Source organism: Vulpes vulpes, chromosome 1 (assembly GCF_048418805.1).
Source record: "Vulpes vulpes isolate BD-2025 chromosome 1, VulVul3, whole genome shotgun sequence".
NCBI lineage: Eukaryota > Metazoa > Chordata > Mammalia > Carnivora > Canidae > Vulpes > Vulpes vulpes.
The window spans coordinates 47,565,595-47,575,826 of record NC_132780.1 but is presented as its reverse complement, the minus strand read 5'-3'; the positions used below and the strand labels follow the sequence as shown (position 1 = coordinate 47,575,826).

The 10,232-nt window shown below is 44.4% G+C and overlaps 1 long non-coding RNA gene across 1 annotated transcript; it reads left to right on the top strand.

The window, feature by feature from the left end:
- Positions 1-775: 775 nt before the first annotated feature.
- LOC140595446 (uncharacterized) lies at positions 776-4,576 on the top strand. Its single transcript, XR_011997058.1, has 2 exons — positions 776-873; positions 1,058-4,576. It is a non-coding gene; the product is annotated as an uncharacterized lncRNA (long non-coding RNA).
- The last annotated feature ends 5,656 nt before the right edge of the window (positions 4,577-10,232 follow it).

The following is a 10,232-nucleotide window of genomic DNA, read 5'->3' as shown; positions in this document are numbered from 1 at the left end:
GTGCAGCATAAATCCATGTATGGCTGGGGACTCTCCAACCGGAAAGGCTCTCTGAGCTTGGTGACCTGCCCCAGGAACTTCAGCCAATAAGAAGGACCATTTGGGCAGTGGCTTGGCCACCAGATTGCTGGCTCTTTCCAGCTCTGAATTGAGGAGGGGCAGCGAAATCCCCTTGGAGGTGGCAGAGAGCTTAAAGGGTCATACTTTTTGGCCACCTGCTGTGACCAGGGCATGACATGGGACCTTCAGAAGGAGGGTCCCTCTCCTTCCTGTTTCTTGTCCTGCTCTCTAGCTCCTTTATAGACTGGAGGTTGCTTTTAGCACAGTTTGTGTCTCAGGCTTGTATGTTTTGTTCTCATCCGTGAGTGATCACTGTCTAAGAATTCACCAGGTGAGGACCCCAGGAGGCAGGGTTCTCAGTGCTGAGGGAATGATGACAAATGAGGGGTTCTTGGGGGAGACTTGCACTCTCCCTAGAACAGGAGTGGGACTGTTGCAGATGATGCTGTGAGGGAAATAAACTGGGGTTGATGGGTTAGACTGTGTTTGGGCTTGGGGGGCTCACTGAATATTTGAGCAGAGACTTGGAGGACAGGAGGGCTGATTGTGGTTCACCTGTTCGGGGGGCCTCACCAACTACATTTCCCCTAAATGTCCCTCACCTCTAGCCAGCATTGCTACGGGACTTTAATAGCACTGCTGGGTTGGGGTGATGGGTCTGCCGGTTTGCACCCCTTTGTCCCTCTAGATGCCCTTTCTGCCCTTTTCCATGCAGGTGTCCGGCCTTTGCAGTATGGCCACTAGTGGTTCTCTGCTCTCTGCTTGACCTTAGTCATGGGAGGCACCAGTGCAAGATTGGCTCACCGGTGGCAGGTAGGAGTGGGTCAGGTTGGTCATCCCTTGGCTCCTTCCCTGCAGGCTCTCTGGTGGTGGGGGGGCAGGGATTGGAGGGGTGGGATTGCTTTTTTTTACAAGGCCCAGGTGCTTGCAGTTGGCCTCCTGTGGAGAGCTGGCGTGTCTGGGTCATCGTACTCCCTCCTTCCCCTTGTCCCCTTAGGATCATGGCTACAACAGTTCCCTACTGAAGAGGAGACCTCAACCCCTGTCTGGATTGTTACACCTGCCTTCACCTCTGCAGACAGCGTGGTTGTTAAACCCTATTCTCCACGGTGTGTTTGAGTGGCTTGCTTTTTCCTTCTGGGCCTCTGATTCTGCTCCACCCTGTCACAGCCTCCTTTCTACCTTTCCTACAATTGCTCACCCACACTGAAAATGCTTTCCCGGGTCCCCTCTGCCTCTTTTAATCCTGCCCATTCAGTGCCTGGTCTCTTCCAGAAGCTTCCTCCGACTCACCTTCATTTCCCCAAAATCCTAGTTTTCTAAAAATTAGCACCGTCCGGCCGCGTAGGTTTGTGCTCACTCCTTGTTCTCTCATTGTTTCCCAAAGTTGATATTACTTCTCCAGCTACGCTTTCACCTTCTACGAGGGCAGACCATGTCACGGTGTTCTGCATGATTCACAGAGTGCTAGGTGCGTCTCACCTGCCTGAGAAATCCTCTGTGGAGACTGTATTCATCTGTGGCTTCCTGGGCCCTGCCTCGGGGATGGCAGGTTGTCCGATGGCCAGTGTCAGGGCAGGGAGATGCAGTGAGTTGTTTCACCTGGTGTCCTGATAGATCTTGGTGAGCAGCACTGTGTGGGGGTGGTGCTTTCTTCTCCTTCCCTGAGACATGGTAGGTAATTCCAAAGAGCTCATCTGGTTTCCTTCTCAAAACAGTAATTGAAACAAAAGAATAAAAGCTCTTTAGGAAAATGTATTGCAAACCCTGTCCACACAGAAAGGAGCAATTAAGAGGGTGAAGAATGGGAGGACTGGAAATCCCTAGCATGAAAGTGGGCACAGGAGCTAGGTGGTAAGTACAAGGAAGTACAGATGGAGCAATACTTCCAACAGGTCATAATACCCAGCAGCAGGATCACAGGTAGGGCTGGCAGCCGATATTTTTAGAGTCTTTAGAATCCTGGGAGACATAAATGAAATCAACAGATTTTGTTGCTTCTTTTGACTGAGGGAAAAAAAAAAAAAGGAGGCTGATTTTTTTAAAGTGCTGCTAGAGAACAATCCATTGAAAAGGCAAGACTCAGAGGGCTGCCCAGGATTAGAATCAGGGGAGAAAAAACAAGGCAGAACCCCTAAACTACCCATCAAGGAGTATAGTTTCACAGGATGCCAATACATTGATTTTTTTCTAGAAAATTGATTGGCGCAATTATCTGTTCATTGTCTTTGGAGAATACCCTTGCAGTTTTGTTAGCTTTCCTAAACAAGATCCCGTTAGTAGGGAGCTCTGCGGCATTCTCAGCCACTCAAATCTCTGCCTTGTGCTAGGGTTATCTAAAACAATGTCGGATTAATTTCTCTGGCCTCTGGGAGTAATTTGAGGCTTCTCCGGAGTGGGACAGGTCACGGCAGGTTGAGCTATAAAAGCTGACTGCACTGTGATTGTGCTCTGGGTAACATACTGCAAAGTGCTTGGTTGGCTTGTCCATCAAGATGAAAAATGGCCCTTTGGTGATATTTCTATTTATCGAAGAAAGACAGCGTGCTTGGTGGTCATTTCAGGTAGAAGATCTTGTTCAGATAATATCCCCAGATTTAATCCTGGATTTCCTTCCATGGGGTATAGGAAGGAAGGCAGGACTGATTTGGGACCTCCCTAACAGTATAGCACATGAAAGAGGAAGAGAACTCTCCCACTTCAATGTAGAACACAGTGTAGTTCTGGCCCTCGGGCTCTCCCGTGTACTGACACAGGTCCTGGGGTGGCCCGCTGTGTCCAGGGGACATACAGGTACCCAGGAGCAGAGAGCTGGCTGGCAAAGGGAGGGCAAGGTGTGAGCTGGGGTTCATGGCTAAATGGTGCTCATGTCCAAAGGGTGAAGTGGAGGAGGTTGGAGCAGGAGAGAAAGATAAAAATGTCAGATGCGTGTCACAGGCATGTATGATCTGAGAACTGACGGGACCTAATCTTTGGGGTTCCCCAGAAGTACTTGGAATTCAGAGACTTTTTGAGGGGTGGAGTCCTATGTTAGCAGGTGGGAAGGGAAACATGGCCCACAAGCAGGCTTAGGGAAGTTGGAAAGGCAGGCAGTCTGACCTGGGGGGTAATTGGTGGTATGATTATAATTGGTTTAGGTGTTGCTTGTTGGTTTTGAAGCCACTTGGACATCCAACTGAAGTGGTCTGTTATGTTCTTGGGCAGAAAGGGGAGGATTGAATATTTGGAGTTTTAAAATTATGTATTTTCTTTAGAAGAGAGACCCTTTATACACAAATCAGTCATTTACACTTTAGTATGAACAAAGGTCTGCAAATAGGTTTTGGTATAAGGGAAAAACAAGGAGCCACATGTTTCCCATATGATGGGAAAGTGGTTGTCTCTCAGGAGAGAAATTCAGCCACAGAGGGAGGCTGCCTTGCTGAGGTCTGTCTTCATGATAAAGTCCTGAGCCTGTTCTGCAGTGGTAGTTATCTCTCCATCAACTCTACCCTTAATTTTGTCCCCAGGTTTAATGGGGAAGTAAATCTTTTTCCCCTAGGCTCGTATATCACGTCATTATCATCATTTTACTTTTGGTTTCAATATATTATTCTTTTTTTTAATATTACATTTGTCTTTGCTTTATTGAGATATAGTTTGCATATCAGAAACTTTGCCCATTTTAAGTATACAAATTCAGTGATTTTTAGTAAGTTTACTGAGTTGTACAGCTATCACCACAATCCAGTTTTAGAATATTTTCATTAGCTCAGTGAGAAACTCTTGCTTGGTTAATGCGAATCCCTTCTTCCAGTATTATTTTATTGTGCAAAATGGGCGTTCAAGATATGTTCCAGGTTCTTCAGAGAAGTGAGTATTGGAGATTAGCCTTGAGTTCTGGAGTCAGGAAGCCTTGCAACCTAATCCTGGCTTTTCCTCTTAGTATTTAGGAGCTGATTTAACTACTCAGACTGTCAGTTGTTCATCTGAAAAATATGATTAGTAATATCTACCTACACAATTGCTCAGATGATTAGAGACAATGTTTGTGAAGGGTCAGACCCTTCATAGTAGATGTTCAGTGAAATTATGAAATTATCACAAACCTGCAGGTGCTTGCAAATGATAGGGATTGACTGGGCCTAGGGTCTGAATTCTGAGATTCATTATTTTTCTGTTTGTAATTTAATTCATGGGATCAGGTAGGAAGGAGAAAACATAATTTAGTTGTACTAGTTATTGGCTGCTTTTAAAAAATCAAATGCTTTTTAAGAATCTTAATTTCTTTTGGTTTATGTTGCTCAAATTTTTCCCTCTTAAAGCTACAGAGATTTTCTTTCCAAATGGCTTGACTCCCCATGACCTCCCCCGAACTCAGCTCTTTGTTCCACAGTTTTGCCTTGCTTTCTTCTGAAATGGATTTGAAAAAAAAAAAAAAAAAGACTCTGGCTTCAGCTTTTCAGAGCCCGGTAGTGATTTTCTCTGCTGCTATGAAATTTAAGAACCATAAAATGCTGTTGCCATTTCCTGTGGATGTTCTGCTTCTGTGTTTCGATTTCATATTTATTGCCATATGAGTCAAGATCACAATAAGTTGCTTCATTGCTCTGCGTTACTGATATAGTGCCATCCATTTATGCGGGGGCCATGCAGCTACTGGCCGGGTGCCTGTTGCTAGGTACCTGGAAAACTAAACACTGCCACTGGGGGTGCCTTTCTCTCAGAGTCTGTTCAGGGTCCCGATTTGGGAAGGGTAAGGGAAGTCCAGGGGGAGGCTGCTTCTGCCTTGCTCCTCTTCCGTCTGGAGGGACACTGTAGATGGAAAGCCCACTATGTCCAAGCTCTCCTACTTTGGCCAATCCCACACTGGGACAGCTTTCCAGATGGACTGGGGACGAATGGGAACTCCATGCCACTTTGAATTTTGGGACCCCTCTGTGGATGCTTCTGGGGGACAGTTTTTCTGTCTGTTTCACCAGAATCCCTTGAACATGCTTGCCCAAGATGGAGGTTCTTGGGCTTCATTCTCTGGACAGAGTGACTCAGAATATCTGAGGATAGAGTTCTGACATGTTTGTTTTCTGGGTGGTTTAATACACACCAAAGTTAGGGCCTTGAAAAGGTAAGTTGTTCTTTGAACCACACCTCCTTCTTTTTTTAATCATCCTTTTCCCTTCAAAACTCAAATCCAAACCAAAACAGAAGTCTTCAGAGAATACGCCTTCACGCTGGGGGTTTCACGTTTGTCTGAATCTGCTCTGTGGGGAGAATCATGTTCCCATCTCTGCCAGTATTTGAGGGACCGTTGGGGACTCCTCTGAATTTCAGAAGTGGGACTTAAGAAAAACAATGTTGAAATAATTATCAATTAGGAGATGTTGCTACCTTTTTAAAATAAAAAATATAGGCATGGTATTCGTTTCTTTTTTTTTTTAAGATTTTATTTATTTATTCATGAGAGACACACACAGAGAGAGAGAGAGAGAGAGAGGCAAAGACACAGGCAGAGGGAGAAGCAGGCTCCATGCAAGGAGCCCGATGTGGGATTCGATCCCGGGTCTCCAGGATCACTCCTTGTGCTGCAGGTGGTGCTAAACCGCTGTGCCACCGGGGCTGCCCCCATGGTATTCGTTTCATGTGGCTGCTGAAACTAGGTGGTTTCAGACAAAAGAAATTTATTCCTTCAGTGTTTTGGAGGCTGCAAGTCTGAAGTCAAGATGTCAGCAGTGCCACACTTGGCCCCTGGGGCCTCCCTCTCAGACTCTAGGGGAGAATCTGTTTCATGCCTTTCTCTTAGCTTCTGGGGTTCCTGGCAATCCATGGTGTTCTTGGCTTTCAGCTACATAGTTTCAGACTCTGCCCCCATTGCCACATGGCCTTCTCCTGTGTGTCTCTGTCTTCTCCTCTGCTTATAAGGACACCGGACATCGGACTAGGGCCCAACCTAATGACCTTATCTTAATGTATTACATCCATGAAGACCCTACTTCTGAATAAGGTCACGTTCTTAGGTTCTGGTGCTAGGATTGCAATCTGTTTTTTGGGGACATAATTCATCTCCTAACAGTCTTATTTCTTATGACTGATCTATCTTCTTTTTAAGTTTCCAACCCACTGAGTAGCAAGGAAAAACTAAATTTAGTCCAATCCAGTAAACTCAGTCCAATTGAATGACTTAAATGGTCTATTCATTCTCCATGGGCATGACTCAGATAGATTCTCAGTCTTTCTTACTTCCTTTTTCTTTTCCTTATATCTCCATGGAATCTAGAGTTTAGAAGGCTGGCTTGACATGACTTCATGGTCATAGAGGAAGAGGCAGATTTACTGCAACCCTGGCTCCTTCTTGCTGGTCTCTGCTGCAGGATGACAGCTCTCTCTGGTCTTGCTCCAGCAATGGTTTCCACTGACGTAGACTGGTTTTTGCTGACTTTTTGGGATTAAGTGCTGGCAGCCTCCTCTGTAATTCCATAATCTTGACCAGTAGTCCCTGAAATTTGGAAATCTTTCTCATCGTAAAGATGGGATTTCAGGCTACTGTTTTTATTAAAGGAACTGAGAAAATCAGCTCTGAGACTCAGAGTTGATCAGTGGCTTTTTTTATTTTTATAGCACCCATCCTCTTTATCCCAGAGGCAGGAACCCTCATGGTTTAGTCTCTGTTTGCAAGGGAATAAGATCTAAGAACAAACAAAAATCATATGGTATATTAGCTAGCTATCACTGTATAACAAGCCATCTGAAAGCACAGTGGCTTAAGATAGGTGGATAACTATTTATTATTTATTAACTATTGGGCCAAATTTGGCCCACAGCGTGTTTTTATCAGACTCAGAGGTAAACGGTGCTTTTATATTTTTAAAGTGTTTAAAGAGCAAAATTAAGAATATGTCACAGAGACCATACATGGCCTGTAAAGACTAAAATATTTACTATCTGGCCCTTTATGTAGAAAGTTTGCTGATGCTGCCTTAAAACAATAAACATTTATGATTTGCCCACAAGTCTGTGGGTTAGTCAGCTCCTGGATGGCCTCCTTCATGCATCTGAAGTCAGCTGTAGGTCATTCAGGCAGCTCTGCTAATCTTGGCTGGTCTTTCTCACATGTTTGCTGGCTGGCTGGCTGTAGGTGGATCTAGAATGCCCTTGTCTGGGACATATGGGCTTTTATCCATGAGATAGATCTCTTATCCTCTGGCATGTTAGTCTGGTCTTGTTTACATAGCAGTAGTAATGTTCTGAAAGAGAGCAGAAATAAACAAGTTCTCTTGAGACCCAGACTTAGAATTGACCAACCAATGTCACTTCTGTCGTGTTCTCTTGGCAAAAGGTTGTGGCCCAGATTCCAGGGTAGAGAGCTAGACTTCACCTCTTGATGGTAGGGGCTATAGAATCACATGATGAAGGCTGTGGGTACAGGAAGTAGTGAATAATTGAGGCTGTTTCTATAATCAGTCTACCACATATGGGTAATTACTTTCTAAATATTTTTACAAAAGCAAAAAAGTTGTATTTCTCTATATTTCCCAAATACTCCTTGTGATTTTAAGACTCACTCTGTAGAAGCAGATTTGACTTAGTTTAAAGCATGTTAGGATCTGGAAGCACATTAGAAAGATTTGATCTAGAGTACATTAAGAACTTGTGTACCTTCCTCGTAGATCTTTTGGGTTCTAAAATTCAAAAGACTTAAGATTTTATTTTATTTTTTATTTTTAAAGATTTTATTTATTTATTTATTAGAGAAATATATATAGAGAGGCAGAGACACAGGCAGAGAGAGAAAGCAGGCTCCCTGAAAGGAGCCTAATGTGGGACTCGATCCTGGACCCCAGGATCATGCCCTGGGCCGAAGGCAGATACTCAACTGCTGAGCCACCCAGGCATCCCAAGGCTTAAGATTTTAAAAATTTCATTCCAGGGCTGTCTTTTTCTGCCTTCAATAATCTTTTCTCTTCCCATTCCCAGATTCCCTGCTTGGAGGAGAGGAAAGGTTACTTTTATTCTTTTATTTTGATAGTTTTATCATTAACAATAGTCACCATATTTTCCTATCCCTTCAATTCTTTTTTTTTTTTTTTTTTTTTATCCCTTCAATTCATAACTTCTGAAATACCAGCTGGGTTGGGGTGTCTTCAAGAGGCAACTGCCAGATACCAACCCATCATCCTCATGAAATTGCTATGGGGTACCTTTTATCAGGAGATTAAAAAAACAAAAAACAAACTTCTAAATTAGTGTCCAGGAGAACCATCTAGAATTCCATCCCAGCCAACCACAAGGCAGGCTTACCACTAAGCTTCCCTTAACCCAATTTTTAAACTCTGACTCATCTTTCCCTTTGTTGGGAGCCTTACAACCTTTTTTAAAATCCTGTTTTAAGAGGAAACTAAAATAAGCCACAAAGATCCAAACCATTGACTTTTGGAGTCAGAAAGAATGTCTGTCCCTTCTCCGATACCTACTCTACTGCCTTTAGGAAATGGCTGGCCAGCCCCTTGGCTGTCTCTCATATCAAGGAACTCACTACAACAAAGACAGCTTTAATGAGGTTGCATTAATGTAGACTCAGCTTATAGCTCCAAGATACTGAAAGAAATATCTGGATCATCATAGCCACTTTATCTTTAAAGTATATTTTAGGGGCCAGCATTTAGTTTGGCAAAATAAGAAAAGCATGCAAATCCAGGGACCTGCCTCCAGTAATGGTGGCCCCCACCATTGTGCTCTTGAGCCTTCTTTCCAAATTTCAGTTGTGAAAATCAGGCCCTTGCTGGAGCTCTACAAATGAGGCCAGGGTTATAAATTCCTTGGTGGTTTCCCCAAAAGTCAGATGACTAGTGGAGAAAATGAGGTGTGTGTGCAGAAAATGGAGACCTGTGTTTGTTTAGCACACTGTTGTATATATGGGGGATGGGCAGGAGGAAGAGGCTAGGGCCAGATGGAAGGAGTTTTGTTTGCTGGGAAGAGGCCCATGTGTATAAAGCAAGCTGCCTAAAATTGTGTGGGGCCTGGTGGGTTTGAAAACTATTTGGAAGGTTGCCATATGTGTTAGAAATTGCAGATTACTTGCCCATTTACCTCTATCTGATTGTCCCTTCTTTCTTACCAACAGAACCCCATTGTGTTTGGGGCAGCTTGTGTTGAGCTAAGAACACTGACTTTACCAGATTCTCTTGCAGCTAATGGTGACTGTGTGATGTAGCTAGAGCCAATTAGATGTGAGAGGGTGTCTGCTGGGAATTTGGGGGAAAGTCTTTGCTTCCTGTTACGGTTTTGCCCCCTTTTCCCTTGCCCCTCCATCTTTCTGCTTGTCCTGTGGATGGGACCCCAGGAGGTGCAGCATCTCTATGGCAACCACAAGACAACAAGCATGGATGGAGTTAGCATCTCAGGATTCACCACACGGCAGCTGCACCAGCTCAGGACTACATCGCTGGACTTCTGCTGTGTGAAAATAAACCCCTGCATGTTGAAGCAAACATTAGCCAGGTTTTCTTGTTGCTTACAGCCCTGTTATTACTGATGTAGATAGAACTTAGACAACACAACAGAACTCTTTGAATGTTCTTATCTCTTAGTGGGACACCCAGGAGTCAAGAGTTGACATCAGACCTGGATGACCTCAGAGTTGGTCTTCTTCTCACAGTATTGTTCTGTGGAAACTCCAGGGGTGGGACAAATGGTGACTGTCACATCTGTGAGATCCCTGATTGTGGAGACTTCATGTGGGTGAGGGGAGCTGTGAGTGGGCATGCAGGCCCTGAGCCTGCAGGATGAAGGTGGTTCAGAGATTGGTGGGGGACCAAGGTGTTCTGTGTTTCTCTGTCAAGTGACTCCCACACACCTCAACTCCTGTCCTTGGCCATCATACATGTGTCCCATGTGGGTGAGGAGGTAGAAGAAGCTGTGCCCTTGGGTGGTGGCTGGGCCTCCAGAAGAGCTAAAAATGCTGCTCCTGTATCCCTGGTCTATATCCTTCCATAAAACTGGGGAAACATGGTACCAGATTAAATCCTCTGTGTCTTGTGACTCTGACTACCAACCCAGACCCATAACCACTGCTGTGCCAGACCAAGACCCAACTGATTTTGTTAAGACAAATCAGCAACATCTTGTTCCCCAATTAATAATTATTTTATTGACCTTTCTATGATCTTTTGTGTTGCCTCAAATATTTCTTTGGATAG